At 38.9% G+C, this 21,421-nt stretch overlaps 1 protein-coding gene and 2 long non-coding RNA genes across 5 annotated transcripts in view; 2 read left to right on the plus strand and 1 right to left on the minus strand.

Annotated features, from left to right (window-relative positions):
• FAM172A (family with sequence similarity 172 member A) overlaps positions 1 to 21,421 on the plus strand; it is a 270,181-nt gene that overhangs the window by 95,552 nt on the left and 153,208 nt on the right. The window lies entirely within an intron of this gene.
• On the minus strand, positions 10,118 to 13,574 carry LOC114016991 (uncharacterized). Of its 2 annotated transcripts, none has more exons than XR_008730160.1 (2): positions 13,441 to 13,574; positions 10,118 to 12,349 (listed from the first exon to the last, which is right to left on the minus strand). It is a non-coding gene; the product is annotated as an uncharacterized LOC114016991 (long non-coding RNA). The 2 variants fall into 2 exon arrangements; XR_003561770.2 differs by having other exon boundaries at positions 13,202 to 13,574.
• LOC129734684 (uncharacterized) lies at positions 14,731 to 19,957 on the plus strand. Its single transcript, XR_008730161.1, has 2 exons — positions 14,731 to 16,088; positions 17,382 to 19,957. It is a non-coding gene; the product is annotated as an uncharacterized LOC129734684 (long non-coding RNA).

Raw genomic sequence — 21,421 nt, forward strand, 5'->3', positions numbered from 1 at the left:
CCCAAACATGAAAACCAACCCCCGGCTTGCACATAATGTGAAATTTCTCTTCATTTCAACCTTGTTATTGAGTATAAAAGCTGAAGTGTTCATAGAATTATTTGTTCTAAGTCAACTACAAAGGTGGGATTGTTTGAGGAAGGGTGTGCGTGCCGTGTAGATGTTCTGAAGTGCTATCGGAGCCAGCTAATAAAGTTGTCAGATGCGTGTAAGAGCACAGCTGATAGGAGTCCCCCCAGAAGGCAACCGGTGGAGAGAGACACTGATCGCTGGGATCTGACAGGAGACCACCCAGGGTAGCTCAGAGCCAGCTGCGTACCAGGCAGGATCAAAGGGAGGGAAGAGCAATGTAAAATAAACTAAACTCAGAAATGGGAGTATGGGAACTGTCTTGATGGGGGCAATGCTGGTTCTGCAGCCACATTGGTAGACTGTGAGGCTGAGGCACGTGGCTTTGTGTAGATGGTAACAAATTCTTAGCAGCAGAAAATGAGACAATAATTTGTCAGATCCCTTCGCTTGTAATTCGTACAATGGAAAGGAAAATTGCAGCAGATTCCGTGTGCATTAGGGTAGCCAGTGCACTCATATCTCTTTCTTTCTTTCTTTGCGTAATCCACCTCCAGGTGTATAATACATGTTGAAACCATGAGAGGTCTTCCCTAAAATGACAATATATTAATCTGATGAGAAGTTAAAAACATTGGTTCGTATACGGACTAAGGTTACTTCCATTTGAGATCAGATGGATGCTGGGAAGTATTTTTATACCGGATTATATATCAAAACACATAAGGTAGACAGTAGAAATTCCAGATAAGAAAATCTCTCAAATCTCTCAAGGTAAACACAGGTTGCTTTTTATTTGAGGTACAAAAGAAAAGTAGCCTGGCTCCTGCATTTTGTGTGTAAGCTTACGGTTTCAACTCCTCATCAGATTAATATTTTAAGCAACCTTACTTCCAACATAAGAAGCACTGATAGTACTTGTTGAATAAGTTCTTGCCTCTGAAGGCAGTAGGGAGGAGATAAAAATCTTTCAAGTGAAAGAACTCATTTTTTGTGCTTTGTATCACTGCTGGCAGTGATTCACCACTTCCTTCCCATATATAAAAATAATATTCAGTCTGTAAAGAAGAACCCAAATTATGTTAAAGGGTTGAAAATTGACACACTGCAGCATGCAGACAATAATGAAATAATAAATATATTAACTATTGATGGGGTCTTTTGTGAATGTGTGTATTCACGGTGCAGAGCAACGTTAACAGGTTTACCAAGTTCTAGATGCGTGAAAGGTGGAAACACACTTCAGGAATACTTGATGTGTATTTCCTCAGGCGTAAAACTACAGAGACTCTTGGTAAGAACACAGACTGCAAGATGCCATGTTGTTAATTTTACTTTCTTAGTTGAATGGTAAGACCACCATCTTCAAAAATTGTTTGTGGTAGGAACAAGGATGTTGTCATAACTGTTTGTCAGCATATTGAATATTCAAATGTATGTGATGAATTTGGCTCCAAAGAGAATATCAGAACCTATATCTGTTACCATGTAATATTTCTTTCTAAAATATTACTGCAAAGTATGACACATTGTGGGAGAATTTTTGTTTGCTCTTTCAATTTACAGTTCTATTAAGAGTCTTAAAGTGTAGACAGTTTCACAAATTATATTCATAGGTTTTGCTGTTGTCATATAATTAGAGAGTGAAGGAAGTTAGCAGGGAAAATGGTAGTTGGTATAACTTACTTTCAGATACATTAAAGTTGAGTCTCAGTCTGGTCTTTTGTTTCAAATGTGCTTCATACATTTTTTGATATGTATAGATTTACATAATCGATCCCTGTGGGAAATGTACTGTTACCAGAGAGTGAGTAATAAAGAGTAACTTGAAGGTAGGGAGCATGTATATATTTCAGAATATGCTTCAATAATTTATTTTCATAATGTTTATTTGGATTTACCTTTGTGAATTATACCACATTGATAACGTATATTTTAAATTTTATTTGTGAATTCTTGTATGCATTATTTCTAAATATGAGGCTAAAATGTACTATTACCATTTCTACATGGTAATAGAACAGGGTTTTTTTAATGCAGGTTAACATTAATTTGGTAAAATAATAAAGTAACACCTTTTATCTTTCGAGTGCTCATTTACAGGATATTTTAATTTATGGATTATTTTAATAATTCTAAATTATTTTCATGCTATTTTCATTTTCTTCATACACAAATTTCCTCCATAAATTAGGTTTATATCTTACGGTCAGCTACAGATAAACTGGTGATACCTGCTCAGTGACTGTAGAGCCATTAATCAGGTGTGATGCCTTCCAACAGATTAAAATTCTTAATTTTCTTTTCCACATAAACACGCTATGAAAGTTTGCATCTTTGAAGAGCAACCTTACACCTTGTTTCCAAACTGGTTGTCTGCAGAGTATCTAATCAATCTGCCACCCCCTGTGCTAATGAATTTTTGCTGCAGTTGGGGACCTAGCAAGGAGGGTGGTCGGCAGAGGGCAGCCCTGGTTGGCAGCGGTGCTGGGGAAGGGCAGAGGGATCCCAAAGGAGAGGAGACAGGTCACTTTAATGTGACTTCATAGCCCTGCTTTTGCCAGGAGTTTGCCAGTGTTTTCAGAGGTCCCTCATTTTGTAGCGGGGTTGTAGCTGCTGTTTGGCGTGAGTGCTTCTTAAAATGTGCAGCTCAGACACACTGAACATCTAAAGCAATTAGTGATTTTCAGTGGTTTTATTATTCTATCTTCTACTTTTAAAGTAGTTATTGTATTTCTAGAATTAGTTATAAATTATATATGTAATCTTTTTAAGTAGTTATAAATACAGAGGGGGGGTTGCCAATCATGCATATGTGTGCTTTTTGTGATACACAGCTTGAATTATAATTTAAATGACTGAAATAAATAAAGACTATACCTAGTCTGGGGTTTTTTAGCAAAGGTTTATGCTCTGTTGTATACGATTAGATCAGCATTTTCAGACACATGTGGTAAACATAGATGCCAAACCCATATTAAGCTATCTAAATGAAAATACATTACTTCATTATGATTACACTGTGAGATCTCACCAACTTCCAAAAAGAGCGGCAGATAGTAAAGATCTCTTTTACAGGAAAGTCATTTCTTTGTGCATATCTGAAAATATATACAGGCATCATGTATTAGGCAAATGGATTGGGAATGTCAGGTGCAGTTTGTATTTTCAGTCTAGTAGTATGCGTTTCTCATAGCTAATAAGAAAATTACATAGTGTTTAACAGAAAGGAAAATGCTGTTGCATACAGGCGCTATCTAAATAAGTTGCTACTGTTAAATTGCACTTTAAAATCATATTACTTAGTTGAGCCAAATCTTGCATCTACCTATAAATAGAAGGCACTGTGTTCGTTTGAAAGTTCACATTACGTTCCTGAGAAAGCGGCTGCCACGCTCTGCAGAGTCTCGTCTGCTGGTGTTGTGTATCTTCACCTAACTTCTGCAAGCATGGCCCGATCCTGCGTGGCTGAACTGGTGCAGGGTCCACCCAGAGCCAGGTTTGCCCTCGCATGGGATGCCTGGGGTGATCCCCGCTCTAGGGGGAGTCTGCTTGTTCTTTTCACAAAGGTACATTAGCCCCTGCATTTATCATTTGTAAGCAGTTTCTAAAACCAAACTGTCTCCATACAGCATTCCTTTGCAGCGTCAGCTTTTCCTTTGTAACTCTGATTGCAGTACTTGGAGCTGGGTTCAGCAGAGTAGCGCCGTCTGTGTTAAAAGGCATCCCACGCCATCGCAGCGTGGTCTGAACGACGTTCAGAGGGCACGGGCAGATTGGTGATTGGGTGATTGGGGCAGACCCCAGCACCTCCCTGTTACAGAAGGATAGCTAGCATTTTTCCTTGTAAAATTGTGTTGAGGTCTTAGTAATGAAAACCACAGTTATAACAGGTATTACTATGAAGGTGATGCTGTCGTACATGTTTTTGTACTAATGGAAGATTAAGATTGTGCTTCAGTTCTATCATACGCATGTATGTCTTGCAGAAGTGTGGCCTTAGTATCTCAGCCACTTTGAATTCAGTTTGGCTGACATGGGCTTTGTTTCAATATGCTTCAGTTTCAGCATATGTTCAGCTGAATGGGAGCTTTGGTGTACAGCTGACAAGTCTAGATGTTACCATTTGCATCATTCCTTCCTCATTTAAAAAAAAATCAAAACACACATTACAGATGCTGAGTTTTGATTGACATTGAGGTGGGAATTGGGGTTTGGGGCCATCCGCTTTCTTGTTTGGTGTGCATGCTTGTTTTGTTCAGGCTCTAAATGAAAGTTAAGGATTTATGCCATGTCCTTCTGGGATTTTATTTTATTTTTTTAAAAAAAACAAATGGTACTGAGACTACTCGTGCTCTTTTATCTTTGTATAATATTAGAAATCTTACTGTGCAAGGTGAACCTTGAACTGTTCAAAAATGAACCTTTCTAAAAGGACAAAAAGGCTTTTTGTAGCAGAATCTCTAAATTTGTCTTCTGATTCACTCTTTTTCATACTAATATGCCATAGTTCCATTTGAATAATAAACTGACATTCATGTAACAAACGGGATGGAAATTCGGAGGTTTGTATTTTGCAATAGCAGCAGTAGAATGGGGAGACACTGCAATCTGTCCTTTCCACTCTTCACTCTGTTATGTGTTGGCTCTGCAGCTGATATGGCCCTGCTCCAGCTTTGGCTTTGCAGCTGATAAGGGTCTCTGAACAACGAATTATTTTAGAACTGTACTTTGCTATGTGAGCCACATTACCTAGGTAAAATGCGGTGAGTTGCAGAAAAAGATAATTCCATATTCTGTGGCCAGTTGGAAATAATTTCCTTACATTTGTGAGTCTTAGTCTTGTATCATTTTGATGTGGCTTTTGTATTCTTTCTGAAATAGTTACGATTGCATTTAAGGTTTATATCACATAGTCGATAAGCTTTGCTGACATGGGCTTACTTTAATAACATCTTTGCTTTATTAAAGAGATATGTTTCTTTTTACATGAAAAATATATCTTTCTTAAGAGATAAAGATGGTGGGATTTCTGACTAGACAAGCAGCTGGTATAACAGTTTTTATCTTATGTCACTTCTTCTTAACTGCACATTAAGGTTTATCTCAAACTACAATAATAATGTAGTTATAGGGATTTTCCTTAAAGTTTATTAGTAGAATTTGAAACATGTCTATTTTTATGAAGATGTAGGCCTGTAAAGCTCAAATTCATAACTGAGAATGTATACATTGTGTAAAAAAGAGACAATAATACAGTAAAGTGAATAAATCCAGCCACATAGTTTTTCTGTGTGCGTAGTACAGATATATCTATATGTGCATGTTAGAATTTATATTCTGTTGTTGAAGCTATGATTTTTCACAAGTATCAAGATCAGTTTTCTAACTCGGCATCAGGCTGAAGGTTGGATAGAAGAGAAGGGAGGGGGAGAAAACACTCGGCAGTATCTCAACTGCAAAACCGATACAGAGCTGGACATATTTTCAAAAATGGTTGTATTCCTTTCCTTTTCTAAGGCAATTTCTGTGCCAAATTTTCTTTTTAGTCTGAGACTAAGTGGCACTTATGCTGTTGGTTTTGGGGTTTTTTTGTAGCATCAAGGAGAAACTCTAGGAAATAAAGAAGGACAGTTGGTAGCAAAAATGGTTGTAGAAGTGGCAAGGGTTACTGTTTTCACCACTTTCAGATGAGTGGTGTCTGGGTGATCATGTGTTCAACATAATGACATCTCCAGGGAAGTGGATGCCATAGTCAGGCTTTGAGGACCAGGGATTACAAAGGCTTGTTCCTGATACAAATTAAAGAGTACCTACAGATACTTGCTTGAAAAGTAAGAACTCAGCTGCCCTCAGCTGAAGTAGATATTGTCTCTCCAGGTAAATTGCTTCAGAAAAGCCAAAGTACAACAAAAGTCACCAGCTTTCTTCCTCCTCAGCAACGCCTACCGCGCATATGCTTCGTCAAGAGATTTGATGGGAAAAAGGCACAGCCTTCAAAGGCACCTTGCCCCATTTATTTGATGTAGTATAACGTTCATTATCTATTGTTGCACTATGTAAATCCACTTTTTACCCCTAATCCACCTCTCTTCCACATTCCTCTTGAAGGACACTTCTCATGAGAGCCTTTTACAAGAGAAGTGGCCTTGTTGCTTTGTTTAGACTCTTTAGACGAGTTGCTATCATAATTCAGGGGAAGAAGTTTTCCAAAGAAAAAATGCAAGTCTTCATTGTATCCTATACCTGAACTCAACAAATATTCCAACCCATAGAGATTACCACGTTTGCCTGCACCATCCCATATCCACAGCTATTTCTTTGGTTTTGACTTAACTTCTCAATATTTCTCAGATACCCACATGAAGTATCTGAGAGTTGTGGTAGTGCCCTGCTCATACAGGCTACCACCCTTCAGCACTGTCACATCACTGAGAATATTTGCAAAATTGAGGATACTAACGGTAGCATGTAGAGTATGTGTCGGTCCCTCTGTGTGTGGACTATCTTTTCCTCTCAGCTGGAATTCCTTATGAGCAAAGGAATAATCTCTAACAGCATTTCAGATGAGAGTGCTCATAGGAACTTTGATCAACCCATGCCTGCCAAAAGACAGGCTTTGCTACCTTCAGTTATTGACAAGGGCTTGAACCCAATATCAGTGGTGTATATGTGTCTGCAGCTGCTAGGTAAGTGTTGTACGTGTATGTGACATCATTTGTCAAACTTTGTGTGTGGCTTGATAGCTGATGCCTTCTGTCCTCTTCATCCAAGCATTCCATCAAAACAGTGATAGATCTTGTGAGTTTTTGGGAATGGTAGCTAAACACAGAAAACATAAGAAAGCATTCCCTTCTTGACACTTGGCAGCATAAGTTCATCTCTAAGATGAGCTCAGAGTTTTATCTGAATCCATTAATTAACTTACTGGTATTCTTTCCAAAGCCACTTTCATTGCTGACCTTGTTTGCAGAGTCTGGCATTGTTATCTCGGAAGGAGCCAACCCTTTATACCCTTCCCAGCTCCCTGAGAGTGTAGTTTGATTATTGAAATGCTAAGTTGCCTAGTGAGAGAGAGAGAGAGTCTTTAAATGAATCATGTAGTGGGTTATGCATTGTGTCTCCATCTGTTATCAGTTAGAAGGTGAACCTTTCCATCCAAACATCCAGGCATACTCCAATATGCATTGTCTTTGGCTTGCTTCAGAAACATGCCAGAATGTGAAGTCTGTGAAGCATGAAGAAAAGCAAGCTGCATACTTTTATAAAATGTTTAGCCTGTGATAGGAGGACTGGTTTTGATGCCAAGTTCAGGCTAGCAAGTAATTGTCTGAACAGTACAGGTGTTGCCTGGAGGCGCTTGCCCATTACAGAGGCAAGCATACTGGTGTATGCACAAAGTGGAAAGGTGGCATGCTGCAACTGCAGCTCTTCAAAATATTGTAGGGACGGTAAGCCCCCAAACCAACCCTTCTTTGCCTTCCCAAAACTGCCATTGAACTAGGAAGGAGCTGGCACAGGGATCTTTCCTTCCCTACCATCACAGGGGAGGACACAAGGAGGTCTACAGTGTCTGTGAGCAGGGATATTTTCAAAGGGTGCTGAACCTGCTGTACATGCAGACATACAGCAGAATCTGTCCTGGCTGAGGTGGTTTGGAAGGCCGTGGTGAAACAGCTTCGCAGTTCACATAGGAACTTGTCCTTCCTTTTTTCCCCCGTTTTTCGTGTCCCACTTCTGTGGATTCACTGAAAACTGTGCTGTCCTTCCTGTCCCCCCAAACTCATCTCATCACTCGTTTTTGAGAAGTTACTTTCCTGAGGCTGTTGGCTCGTTTAATAATCAGTGTCCTGAAATTACTGCCCTTTATTAGTCTACAAAGTACTTAACCATTACAAAGCATTTAGAAAAGTTCAGGAAGTGGGTATGTTCTTTCATTAATTTCTGGACTGGTCACATGGAACAAAACCAATAGAAAAGACTGGTATCGAGTACAACACAGTCTACTAGTGCTAGATGCTTGACACGTATCTAGAACTTTGTATTGCTCAAATAATTTTTCCTCTTGCAGCATCCTGAATAGGTTTTTGGGGGGGCTGTCACTTGCTCAGTCTTTAGAAGAGTAGGTTGAGACCCCTGTTACCTGCCCCAAAGGGTTTCCAGCCAAAGCTTCATGAAGTGAAAGTTAGATATTATTTATACTCCTTTCACAGCTACAGATACTGAGACACAACAGGCTTGTGACTTGACTAAAAGTAACACAGCTAGTTTACAGTTGAGTTTGCTTGTTTGTAGTTCTGTGCATAAGCCATTTGACCATGCTTGTTTTCCTGCATCTTTTGGTAAGCAGTATTTTTAACCAGTCTATTTCTAAACTGCTTTCCTCTAGCTCATGCGTTTAACACTGTTCCTGAAGCAGCTGATTACATTAAGTGCACTAAGAGCATCTGTAATAAAGAAAACCTGCTGTTTTCTGAGCCATTCAGTCTAAATTGTTAGTGCCCTGACTGTGGGTAAAAATGTGTTGAATATAATGTGAATACAATATTCAAATATAAGTATATTCTGGCATCGTATTATACTTTAAAATAAGTATAAAATACTGGGTTTGCTTATATTTTTTAATGACAAAAGCCACCTCTTAGTCTCTAATTTCACCTATTGTTCAGCTGTTTTGCTGAATTATTGAAAAAAGCTGCCCAAATGGCTGGTATTCCTGTCTCACTGCGTCTACCTGATAGAATTGTGTCGTTACTCTTTAACTTCAGTACAGCAGTATGTCTCTCTGCCAAACGGAAACGATGTGAAAAATTTAGTTATAGATCACACTTATTTTTCTTCTAAGTGACATTATTGGCCCCACTAATAGTGTGACTAACCTCATAATATTCAGTCTCTTTCCCCCAGGAAACATGACTCTGTTCTTCCCCATTTAATTTGATGCCAGACCATGTGGTGTTTCTTTTAAGTTCTTCTTTATCTCAGTGTTGTAGTGTGGGGGACCTCTCTAGATTATTTCAATCTCTCTTCATATGTAAAGATAATGGTAACATCCACAATGGGAAACAGTAACTGTAAGAAAGCACACAGCTTGGTGTTTCCTCTTTTTTTCTTCTCCCAACTTCAACCTCTGAAAGAATGAAAACCATGGAGCTTATCAAAATAACTTACCTCCCTGACTATTGATTGTCTCCTTTAATAGTCCGTTAGAATTAGATGGAGAAAATACTTTTAAAATCTTTTGGTCTGCCCCCCTGCTAGTTCAGCATTGTTCCCTTCATTATGCCACTGAGTGTTTCTTCTAGTTTGTTGCGAAATTATTCCACGATTTCACCATCAGGAAGATTTTCCTGATATGTAGCATGCATTTTTCCTTTTTTTTTTCCTCTTTTTTTTTTTTTTGTTTTTTTTTTATTTAATCTGACTATTCCTAGTTATATTTCTCTGTCGCTCCAGTATTTGTCTTTCTTACCATGTACTTCAACATTTCAAGTGTTCCTGCGTAGCTACCTCTCAGCTAAATGTAACAATTTACTGGTGATTCAGCATTTAATATTTTTTTGTGTGTGTTTTTCTCTTAATGACCTCTTACTTCAGTATCCTGATATTGAAAGTGATAGGGAGATTACAGAACTGAATATAAAAGAGGTCTATTACCTGAGATTTCCCAACCTTTTTTTCTTTTTCTTCCTCAATTCTACCCTTGTTATTCTGCAAACCTACCGTAGTATTCTGCAGACTTAATATAAGTTTAGCAGCGGATATAATCCCAAGGTCACTTACTGCCTTTTGAATTTATTTCTTTCATTACACGTATGGTCTTTGAGCTATTTTCCCTGGTTTATTCAGTGTTATTTTTTTGATCCTAATCTCATTTTTTTATATTTTTCTGTATAGAGATCTGAATCTGAAAGCCCTGTAGGTTCTTTTGTGTTATTTGTCTGTTCTCTTTGGTATTTACATCTATGGCCAGTTCAGGATTTTCCATCTTTGATCCTGTTAATGTAGTCATTATCCTCTTGCAGTTGTAACGACATTAAGACATTACTTTGTTGACAAGTTTATTTTTAACAGTATGGTATCGTAAGATGTCTTTATTGAAATTCAGCTGAGTTGTTTCTCCTGTGGGTGTTTTGTATTGATTCATTTGTTTATTATTTTTCATAAATCTACCTCACATTTTATTTGTGATTCTAGTATCCCATGGACTTATCCCCTTGTTTGAGGCTGCCAGGGTCATGTTGAAAATGGTTCACCACAGATTTATGAGTCATATGGTACCTCGTGGTGCCAAGATGCCCTGAACTGAGTCAGGAATGGAGCTTTTCTAAATGAGACCTCATTTCCTTATAGCTCAGTCTCCATCCCAGAACACCAATTCCCAGGCAAGTAGAGTCCATCCTTCACAAAGGGTTATCTTCCAGCAAATACTTGCCAGCAGTTAAAGATCTCCAAAATGAAGTATACCTACATTAAAATGAGGTCCCTGGCATCTTTTCACGTCACTGATCCTTGGTGTCTGTCCATTCTCAGAGAGTAAAGTGTTGTACATTCTTGCATCTAAAGTGTTCTTCGATATTTTTATATATGATTAGTGAGAAATTCAAATCAGGTGATAATCCACATTTCATGACCATTTAATTAGTATTATGTATCTCTTTCTGCTGCCTAACTCAATTCAGAATAGTGGAAAGGAAAAAGGCAAATCTTTTAAAGGAAGGTATGGAGAAGTTCAAGTACCATTAGGAAAAACGTTTCCCTGCATGCTTGAATTTTGTAATATATGTCGGTTTGTAAAATTAATTCAGACAGGAGTTACTTCAGGTTTTTTAACTTAAAATTTAGCTCCAAGTTTGTCAGTTCTGCAAGCTGGAATGATTGTCTTTAGTGCTGAAACATTGACAACTTGATTGCAATTTTGTGGGTTTACTGAGTAAATTATTTGGGTTTGTTCTGTCTGTTGATTGAGGGGCAGCAGGGTAGGATTTCGGTAAAAAGCGTAAGTTAGTTAATGTTTTGAACTTAAAGCCTTGAGGTGCAGCGTTTAGCTGACTGTTGTCTTCTCTGAGGTTGAAAACAGAATGCAGTGACCTGTTGGCATTCTGCTACAATGCCATTGTGCATAAATAATTATTATTGCTTTTACTGCTAACCTGCTGACTGTACTCTGTGCCAAAGTATATATCACAGCTACCATTTGCAGGTTTCAGTACACTTATTCAAGCTATTCTTTTATTGTGTAGTAAAATATTACCTTGGCTTTTAGAGGCTTTGACCTGTGACACACACATAAAGCTAGTATTTTATCAAAGTCACTGTTGATTCAAGGGGGCTTACGTGTTTGTGAATCCTGAATTTGGTATGCTGGGTCTGGTTTTGAGAGGTGTAGTGTGTTCACAAATGCTTTTAGAGTAGTTTGGGATTGTTTTCTTCATAGATTTAAAGAGAATCAAATCCAGACTGTCCTGAGCTGGGTGTTTCTTCGAAAACAACAAAAATCGGTTACAAACCAGTATGTGAAACTCAGAAGTATGTTTATTTTATTCCTGGATCTTCAAGAACACGTTCTGCAGCGTTTCTCTTGTTTGTTTCTCTCCTTTTTTAATTCCGCAGGTGTTCACTGTCTCTGTTACTCCTTGCCTCCATCCTTTACGGTAACTCTATGCCCTCCCATTTTCCTCTTCTGCTTTTCCAAATTGTTCAGCTTGGGGTGATTTTTGCTTTCCTATTCATCTCCTTGCTTCACTGCAGAGCACTGGGTGTGCACAGGGCATACAGCATCCGTGACTTTGGTGGTGAGGCTGAGAAATCATCTTCATCGTTTTCCTTTATTCTGATGGTTCTCATCAGTTTGTGAAAATCTGTTCAGGACATGAGTTCTTTGGGACCTGAGCTACAGCTGGAGAAGGGGAGCTGATGAGTGCATCTGATGGTGATTTAGCTTGGTTCAGTAGCGTGCTTCTGTAGTGTGTCTTCCCATTGTCCTCACCATGCTTCCACTGTCATCCCAGCACCATCTGAGAGCAGGCAAACTGGATTTGTTGCACATGAAACCAAGTCAGAAGGTGCAGTTCACTCAAACTTGGGTGGCATGGTGGATGCTAGATCCTCAGCATCAGCAGTTCTGCTCTACAAGCCCCTGCCATTGGGCTGCGCTAGTGGCTAATGCCAACCTGCTAACGGGAGCCCTCTTCACATGGCTAGTTCTGGGGTGGGTCAGCATTGTCCCTGGTTTCTTTGTTGACTTCATTGAATTGCACCTGGCAGGAGGCAGGCATAGCTGTGGTAAAATAAACACAGGTTTCTGTAAATGCCAGAGCAGGCTTTGGAGGTACGTTATCTTGAAAATGTTAGATTTACCAGTAAAAGAAGTCGGTGATATAAAACTGAAAAAACCAGCTAATCTCTCCTATTCTTAGTGGTATGGAATACACTGTAAGGTTGCAAAACAGGAAATTATTGAAGCAGTTGTGTAGCAAACCCAAGAAAGTTACCATTCATATTGAGCTAAAGTTCATATTCAGAATAACTGCGATTGCAGTGTCTTTAAGAAATGCACAAAAACCGGTACATTCTGAGCGCAGTTACCAGTGTGCTAGTTACTTCTTAACAAAATTTATATTTCTTGATAATGGTTAAAATTGCAGTGTAGATTAATATTGTATTAAACATTACACATACCTAAGAACAACATATGCTGTATTTTATACCTTCTCTCCCATCTCATTTTTCCTTTTCAATTTACTTTTCTATTGCAAGCCAGTAGCGTAAAGCCACATAATGAATGCATTATTGAAAGTACTGAAAGTCTTCATTGGTGACATAGAGGCATGAATGTTTCACACAGCAGAGAATGCAGCAGCTTTCCTGAAGGGATTCAAGGGAAGTGTTTAAATTTTAAGTAGCAAATATTGGCAGCTCTCAGAGTGGAAGCACAGTATTTAAATATTTCTCCACTCTTAAGTTTTTTGTCTGTTATCGCTTCTGGGGAGAACTACTCATCTCTTTCACGTGGCCCGATACATTCTGCTTGCTAGGCTCATGTCAGCATTGCCGTGAGCTTGCACTTACTGTTACAAAACTCCAAACCAGATTTTAACAACACCTGGCTTAAAAGCAGTGACCTTTTTACCTAAGAAGGAGCAGAATGTGCCAGTCTTCTGTATGCTTGAGGAAACACCAAGGCCAAGAGTAGTCAGCCCATCAGCTGGCCACAGCTCAGCCTCTGTTTTTCTGACTGCTGTGTCAAAAGTCAAGTTTCAGGGGAAGCCTGTGTCGTCCATCCAACACTTGTACGAGTCCACATCGGACTGGCCTCGCTGCTTTCCTGTGCTCGCAGGCGAGATGCAGGGGCAGGGGGAGAGACCTCACCTGAGGTATCTGATGCTTTAGCACCCCGACACAGGTCCCAGGTGTCCCTCCTGCGGCAGCATGCATGGGGCAGGACCAGTCTGTCTCTGTTTTATGGAGCGTTCTCCCCATGCATCCCTCCCTCCCTGCTTTCCCTGGGCACAGTGTACTTTGACATTTTCTGTACTCTGAAACTAAACACAGCCAGCTCAGTCCGCTCCCTGACCCTGAGGGCAAATGGCATAAGTCTCGTACATGCAGGTAAACTTTTCCCTCTCTCTGCACTTCTCCGAAACAAAGGGAGGCTGCCTTCCACTGGGAATGGCCTGAGATCCTGCTACGAGTGAACGCCTGTGCCCTGTTCAGGGAGCGTGGGCTGGCAATGGGGCAGGGGGTCCAGCAGCCCGCCAGGGCTCAGGCTGGGGTCCTCGCTCGGTGCAGTGTGCTTGAAGCCTCTGAGGCTGTGCCACAGCTGCGATAATTGTTTGCTGTAGGCAGAAAAAAAGTATGTCATGTTTACACCTATTTCCGAGCCAGTACCTAAACTAGCATTAGAAACATAGCACATGAAGACTTTATACACCGAATTGCCTCTTGCAGCTCTGCCCGGGTAAAATAGGTGGGTTTTAACAGTGCTGCAGGAGGGGTGAGAGAGGAACAAGCGTGTGAAGCGTCAGGCGAAAAAACAGGCAAATAATTAAAAGGAATTTGTGTCTCATAACTATGTAATTTATGTTGCTGATGGTAAAAAAGTGGGATGATTTCAGCAGAGGGATTGGGAACATGCAGTATGCAGGCATTTTTTTCCAGCTAGAACAATATTCCTTTAGGGCATTTTGGAAGATGCAGTAGCTGATTCTGAAGCTAATTTAACTGCATAGATGTGCAGTGCTGTGTTTCTTAGGTGTAATTTGGGGAAGGGGACAGGTAACTAAGGTAGCTATGAAGTTAATGAAGCTGCAAACTTAGATGGCTAATGTAATTTTTGCTCTTGTTTTATTTAAAGGGAGACTGCCAGCTTGGACTATAGTCAACTTACAAAAAATGTTTAGATACTTATAGAAAACACAGCACACTGTGCTTGCCAATTTTAGTGGCTCTGTAGTCATGTTTTCTAATGAATATGGTTTTTTCCTCATTTCTTCAAAATCTCAGTGAATCTATAGAGGGAATCTGATCATGCAAACACTCGAATGCTGCGTGGTTTCTCTGCATATAGTTTTGTGTATAAAGTTATGCATTTGCCTACATACCTGTTACATTGGAACCTGAGTATTTACGAAGGAAGTCAGAGAAACAGATGATACACAGCACAGAATGGTGTCTAAAACACAGAGAAAACCTGTTAGAAAAATGCAGGGTGGGAATGTTTTTCTCCAGTCTCTTGCAATTTTAATGACATTGGATGTTAGTTATAAGATGATGGATAAAAATGTAGAACCATCAGTTCCTGTTTAAGCACTAATCAATAGTTTTATTTCTTATATGCTGTACTTTGATGGACCCTTCTCTGACACGCATAGAATCATTCAGAAGTTGCTTTATTAGTAATAGTGCAGGAAACGTTGCATTTTCCACTCTTGTTTGGGAACTCGTACAGGAACTTGCCATACACACTGTTGTAATCGATCATTACAGTGTATTGCCTGATGGGGGCCATGTTAAGGTTGCTACCATAATTCAGATATTGCCACTTCCTGATTTTTATTTTGGGTTTCTTTAGCAGCTGCTGTGCAAAATATATCTTTAATACTTTTGGGGACAGATTTTTCTGTTTGGCTGGAAAAACTGAACTAGTAAAAGGAAAAGCTGTTATTACTATAGTAACTCTTGGGTGTCCCTTTCAAGATTGGCCCTCAATATTCAGGAATCTGTACAAGCAGAAAAAAAAGATTGTATGTTGTCAGGTCTTGTGGCAAGCAGCTTCTTTCAAGGTAGGACTGTTAAATGATTCTGTAATTGACATATTCATACTACCTCCAGTGAAAAAAATCTTACTCGACAGACAGGAGATGCATTAGAGGAACTCTTTGCTTCAGCATCTTTGAAATCTGCAGGAAGGAACCTTTTTCTTTGAAATTTTACTTTTCTCTCATTCCCTGTACATTATGTAAAGCAAAGCTTAATCATGAAAGTGTTGACTGTTAAGCTGCATAGTTCTGAATACATATGCAATGTGGTTTTCCATATTTACAAAATTTCACATTTTTTCATGGAAACTGTGTGTGTAAAATACACCATGGAGGATTTTTCACTAGCTCAATACTCAGTCAAATTGTGACTTAATTTTCTCACAAACTCTCAATAGCACGGTTTTTCAGTGAGAACTCTTGTCAAACAAAACACATACCTTTTTACAAACCATTATTTAGAACCTTGCAATATTATATTTCTTACAATCTTACCTAAACTTTATTGGCTATTTCTAAGGTTCTCAATTTGGTCTCTTAACTAATGGTATAATTTTGAAAGTCACTTATGTACAGACCTGGATGGAAAGTACATTTTTAAAATCTTTTCATATCTAAACTCTTTACTTTGAGCAGAACCCGTGGAAGGCACCTGATGCATCCAACTTTATTCCTGTAACATCACAATTTATTTTCATTCTGTTACATCTTCACTGGTATATCATTGGCATTGAATCATGTGGATCATCATCCATCTCTGTAAGTTCTAGGTTCTTAAGAGATTCAGTAATTTCTGGTAGCAGGAAATAGATTAATGAAAACTTTCAATTTCTGTGAGATTTTTAGCTCTAAATAAGGAAAACACAGTCTTGGTCGCAGAAATTGCATCTTAAGAGTTCCGCTGTTGTCATTGTTGTCATTGTTGTCATCTTCCATTAGAATGCAGCCACATCTCACATCTTTTTAACTGATTGGAATGTCTAATCTGTCATCAGACATTTTGTGCTTTGGTTTAATTAGTATTGGCGACTCCTGTATTTAATGATGATGCGTACCCTTAACTAAAACTCTTAATGCCCTGTAAAAATCATAAATAAAAATCACCCAGGATATCAGATTTAGGATCTTAATAAGATTTAAATTTTTGCTAATTTTGCATAAACAAATCAATATTATATTATAAAAAAGCTTCTAGTCTAGGCAACTAGAGTTTGCTAGGGCACAGCATATTCTTCCTTCCATAATACAGTAACTCTCAGCATGCATAACCCTCCTTCCCAAACAAACCGCAGTGCCTGAACTCCCTGGGAAGTGTTTGCAGATATCTGTATGTCGGTAGCGATGATTTATCTCAATCTTTTCTGGAACTGAAATATTATTTTGAGGTATCGGGAGACTTGCTTCTGTTAACCAAAAACAACAGAGGGTGCTCTTTCATACTGCATACTAACATGTATATTTCCATAGCACTCACACCCTTGCGTTCTCTTATCTCATTATTCCTATGCTGCTTGCCTGAATATCTCAATATCAAAAAGTTTTAAGTCAAATGTGACTGCATTAACTCTTGTGAGTTTTCTGCCCGTCCTTCCCAAGTGGCACAGCATGATCAGAGTTACCCCTTTCTTTTCATTCCATACCGAGCTTCAGAATTTCTACAGGGTGGGGGGTGCAGGGGAAGAAAAACATGAAATAGTAGAATAGATTATTCAAGCCATATTCTTTCTCAGTACCATTGGCTCTTTTTCATACCATAAACATTTTACCCAGTCTGCCTATTGGTGGGTGGTTTGCAGAGTTATTGACAGTGAAATCCAATTAGACCTCCCTACTTGTCTTGTTGTTCATATTCTCCAAATAGTTACTTAAAGAGTAGGGTTGGGAGATCTGGATTGTGTTCAGACCTCTGTCACACAATTCTTGTAAGAGTTTAGGCAATTCTCTGAGCTTCATTTTTTCCATCTGTAGAATAGGAGGAATGATAATTGTGTGCCAGCTGTCTTGTGGTGGGCAGAACATTCAAAAGTTTCTCTGTTCCCATCATACTCGCAGCTCTACTGAAACGCTCTGCTTGCAAAGGTCTGTGAAGAATTTTCCACACTGACTGCTCATCATCCCCGGGAGCCAACGCTGAGGACGTGGAAACTGTCTTCAGCACTATCCGTGCTTCTTAGGATAGTGCCCACTTGGAAAGGAGCGAAAAGCAGCAACTGCTGAGTGTGCCATATTGGGCTAGCAGAAAACGTGGGGCTGCGCGGGCTGTGCTGCCGAGGAGAGCGGCAGAGAGAAGCGGATCAGGGGAAGCTGTTGGGACAGGCAGGGTTGCATCTAGACCCAAGATGCTTGCCTTGCCCTCTGGAAAGCTGCGGTATCTGGCTGCCCTGCCTAGTCACAGCCGCTAACCTGAAGACCTGCCTTTTGGTACAGCTGTTAACAGAAAGGACCCCAAGTGGCACCAAATATATCTTTTTTTAGTTTATTACTTTATTATATAGTGCTAGCTGTGGCTTGGTGTTTTCCTGCTGCAGTGTAGGCATTTGGGAATCTCAACCTTTCTTACTTCTCCTTCCATTACTAGATATCCCTGCAAGTTCCTTGTGAGTCCTGTAGGTAATGCCCATTCCCACCCTGGAGTGAACTGCTTTTAATGCTCGCTGGTACTCCAGACTCTTAAAAATAGCAGTTTCTCAAAGAACATACCTATTCTTGACAAAAGCCAGTGACACCTCTAAAATCTCTGAATTCAGTTTGCTGAAGTATACCTCTAAGGCAGTAAGAAATCCAAGGAGAGCAGAAGCGTTAACGGGGTTTGGAGTTGAGAAGTGGCTTATGCTCGGGTATGAGGAATTCATATTTTTATTAAATTAATGTTTTGCAAAACTGAAGGTATGAAAGTTTACTTTGCCCAGGGATGGCCTTAACTTTGACTCTTGCTGTTTCATAAAGGAAAATGAATGTAGATTAGAGCTGTGACAGAAACCATTAAACATGAGATCTCCGAAAGCTAGCTCATTTTCTTAAATATGTTTCTTGAAACAATATGAGAAATTTTACTTTAAAAATTTTAATTTAAAAAATGTCAAGGACAAACGTTCTAAATGTATTTTTTCTTTCCAAATTTTTCTGTAAACATACATACAATTAAACTAGCACAGACAATACATTTTATTTGTACCTTTGGAATATGTCCAAGGTAGACCATTTCATATATCTCTTTTGTACAGTTGTTATATTTCGTTTGCTTTCTTGGGAAACAAAACAAAACACACACACACACAAAAAAAAAAAAAAAAAAAGAACAAGCTCCTACAATCCAGTATTTTCATGTAAAACTGTTTCTTCAAAAGTGCACAACGTTCTGTTTGGTATCTCTTGCACCTGTGGCCTGTCTGTGCAGCTGTAATTGCAAGACCAAGTCCAATATCTTTCAGGCGAAAATACCCACTGTCTTTTTGGCAGGAACATCTCCAGTGGCTTTTTGTTGCACAACCACTTCAGTTTATCAGTTTCCCACACTGCAAAATAGTGTCATTTAGAATATGCATGCGTTTAAATTTTTAGTCTCAGACTTAATTTGGAGCACTGCAAAACTCAGGAAAGATATTCCTAGCTGCAAATCTGTTTCAGAGAAAAGTTTGATAGATTTAACATACTATTGCTTGGTTTGGGGTTTTTGTTTTTTTTCTTTCAACATTGCATATGAGAGGAGTAATGCAGCATACCAAAAAATATTTCAGATCTGTCTATTGGTTTGTTATGGTTGATCATTTAAGCACACCATTTTTGCTTTGTACATCTGTAAAATGGGTGTAGCAGGGCGTAAGTGACTCAAATGATAAAACATGTAATTAAGCAGTGTATGTAAAATGAGATGATGTATTAGTATCTGATGCTGTTAATTTAGAAATGCAGAGATCTCTTAACCTGTAACTGGAAACTACATTGATCTAAAATAAATGTCATGTATTAAAATGTTAGGCAGAGGTAACATTAGTGGCAAATATCATTGGTTGTGTGTCTTATTTAAATAGCATGCCAGCTTTGTACTCTGGGGATATGTTTAACATCTGATACACGCCAATCCCCAAATTCCAATCGGACAGATTTGATTTATAATTGATAATTTATATGGGTGGCAATGCAGAGTGGGTTTTAATAACGCAACTCTTGAAATCAGTATTCTTCAAAAATTACTTTACCATAGAGCAGTCACAACACAAATCATGTGTTCTAACTTACGTGTGTTAAGTGTGGATGAGAAAAATTACTGTAATTTTGATGAGTTACCATAAAAATGTGTATCAAATGTGGATTCATGGTGTGTAAATTGTGTTAGGGGATTAGAGGGTATTGGAATAGCGCTACGGACAGCAGCATTATGAAGTCGAAGCTAATTTTTTAATTTCTGTTTGTAACAATGCCGCAATGGAAAATTCAAACCAGTTCAAATATTTCTGTTGGTATTTTCAGTTTGTACTGAATAATGTTAAACAATAGTAAGGCCTAAAAAAATGGTAGAAAAGCTAGCATACAGCCCAGCATCTTAATTTCTCTTAAAATGCTTACCATTTTTGCTTATTTTACCCTCCTATTGATATCCACTTGGCAAGCCTGGGAAGGGGGGGGGGGGGGGGGGGGGGAAGAAAAAAAATCTCTTACATATCCATGATCAAAAATGAGCGCCTGATGGCCTGAAGGTTGAAATAATTATCTCTGGTGGCCGTGCAGATCTCAATGTCAAAGCTAAGAACCACAGGGCAGCAGAATTAAAGCATGAAAACTGGCATGAGCACAGACAACTGCTTGAGGCTCTTTATTACTGTTTGATACAGCAGTCCTTTGTTGGAAATCTTGTTTTTTTAGGTTCGAAAGCAACTGTGTGTGTCTAATCTCACATTTTCCTTTATCATCAATTCCATTCCTCTGATATTTACAAAACTAAGCAACATCACATGTGTTTATCCCGATTTCTGAATTAGTGTATCTGAGGCTTTCTGCTAATCTGCAGATAGGTGGCACCGTTCATACAGATTGGGAAAGCGGCGCTTTCCCCGTTCACACTATTCCATGCTGTAAATTAACCTGTCACTTTATTATTTGACAAGATCTTCATTTTTATTCATCAGGACTTGGGCCAGGATGGGTGCATTTATGGCCATTTGCTTTGCACGGCTCTCAGCTGAGTTTGTAGGTATTGTAAGTGAGATCCATTATCCCTGTTACAAGTGCACACAATGCAGATGCTGATCTGCGATGATGATGAGAAACCAAAGTCAGTAAAGACCACATAAGCCGCCCTTGATGAAAAGATAAATGAATGCATAAATAACATTGTGCTCTGCTGTGTTTGCTGAGATCAAGGATAGATTTTGAAGATTTTGAGAGATCAGACATACAGAACCTGGAGAAATTCGCCCTCCCTCACTTTGCATTCAGCAAGCATTTCACTGTGTACAGAGGAGCTGAGACACATTTTAATGCATTACTGGAAGACCAGAAATGTTTGGGCACTTTTCTGTTGGGTTTTTTTGTTGGGTTTTTTGTTGGTTTTTTTAAGGGAAAAACAAAGAAATGGCATCAGGATAAGGCATAAGTTTAATTAAATATAAAACTAAAAGGAAACCCCGAACTGTTTACATTTTCACTGTTTCTAACTCTGTTCTTTATGTAAATACTTCCACATCTATTGTGTTCTAATTATAAATGTAATTATAGAGATAAATTAGTAAATTGTGTTTGTAATTGTATTCATAGAGATTAATGACATCTAAACGGAGAGAAGCACGCTAGCACAAGACCTATAGTTAAAAGGTGCGTTTCAACCCTGTATAGGGCTCCGTGTTAAGATATCATATAAAAATAAAATCTAGCTAATTGAATGTGTTGTTTAGATTGGCAGCTCTGCAGAATTTTGCCATGGTGCATGCACACATGTATTTTTAGAATTTTTAGAAAGAGTTCAGTCATATTTCAATTGTGGAATCCTCTGATTAAAAAAACAACAACAACAACAACTTTTGTCGACATGAATTTTGTAAATGGGTGCAGCAGAGGGTTCAGGGTGAAAAAGGAAAGGCTTCGGTCCGTGCCAT

Source organism: Falco cherrug, chromosome Z (genome assembly GCF_023634085.1).
Source record: "Falco cherrug isolate bFalChe1 chromosome Z, bFalChe1.pri, whole genome shotgun sequence".
NCBI classification, from domain to species: Eukaryota; Metazoa; Chordata; class Aves; order Falconiformes; family Falconidae; genus Falco; species Falco cherrug.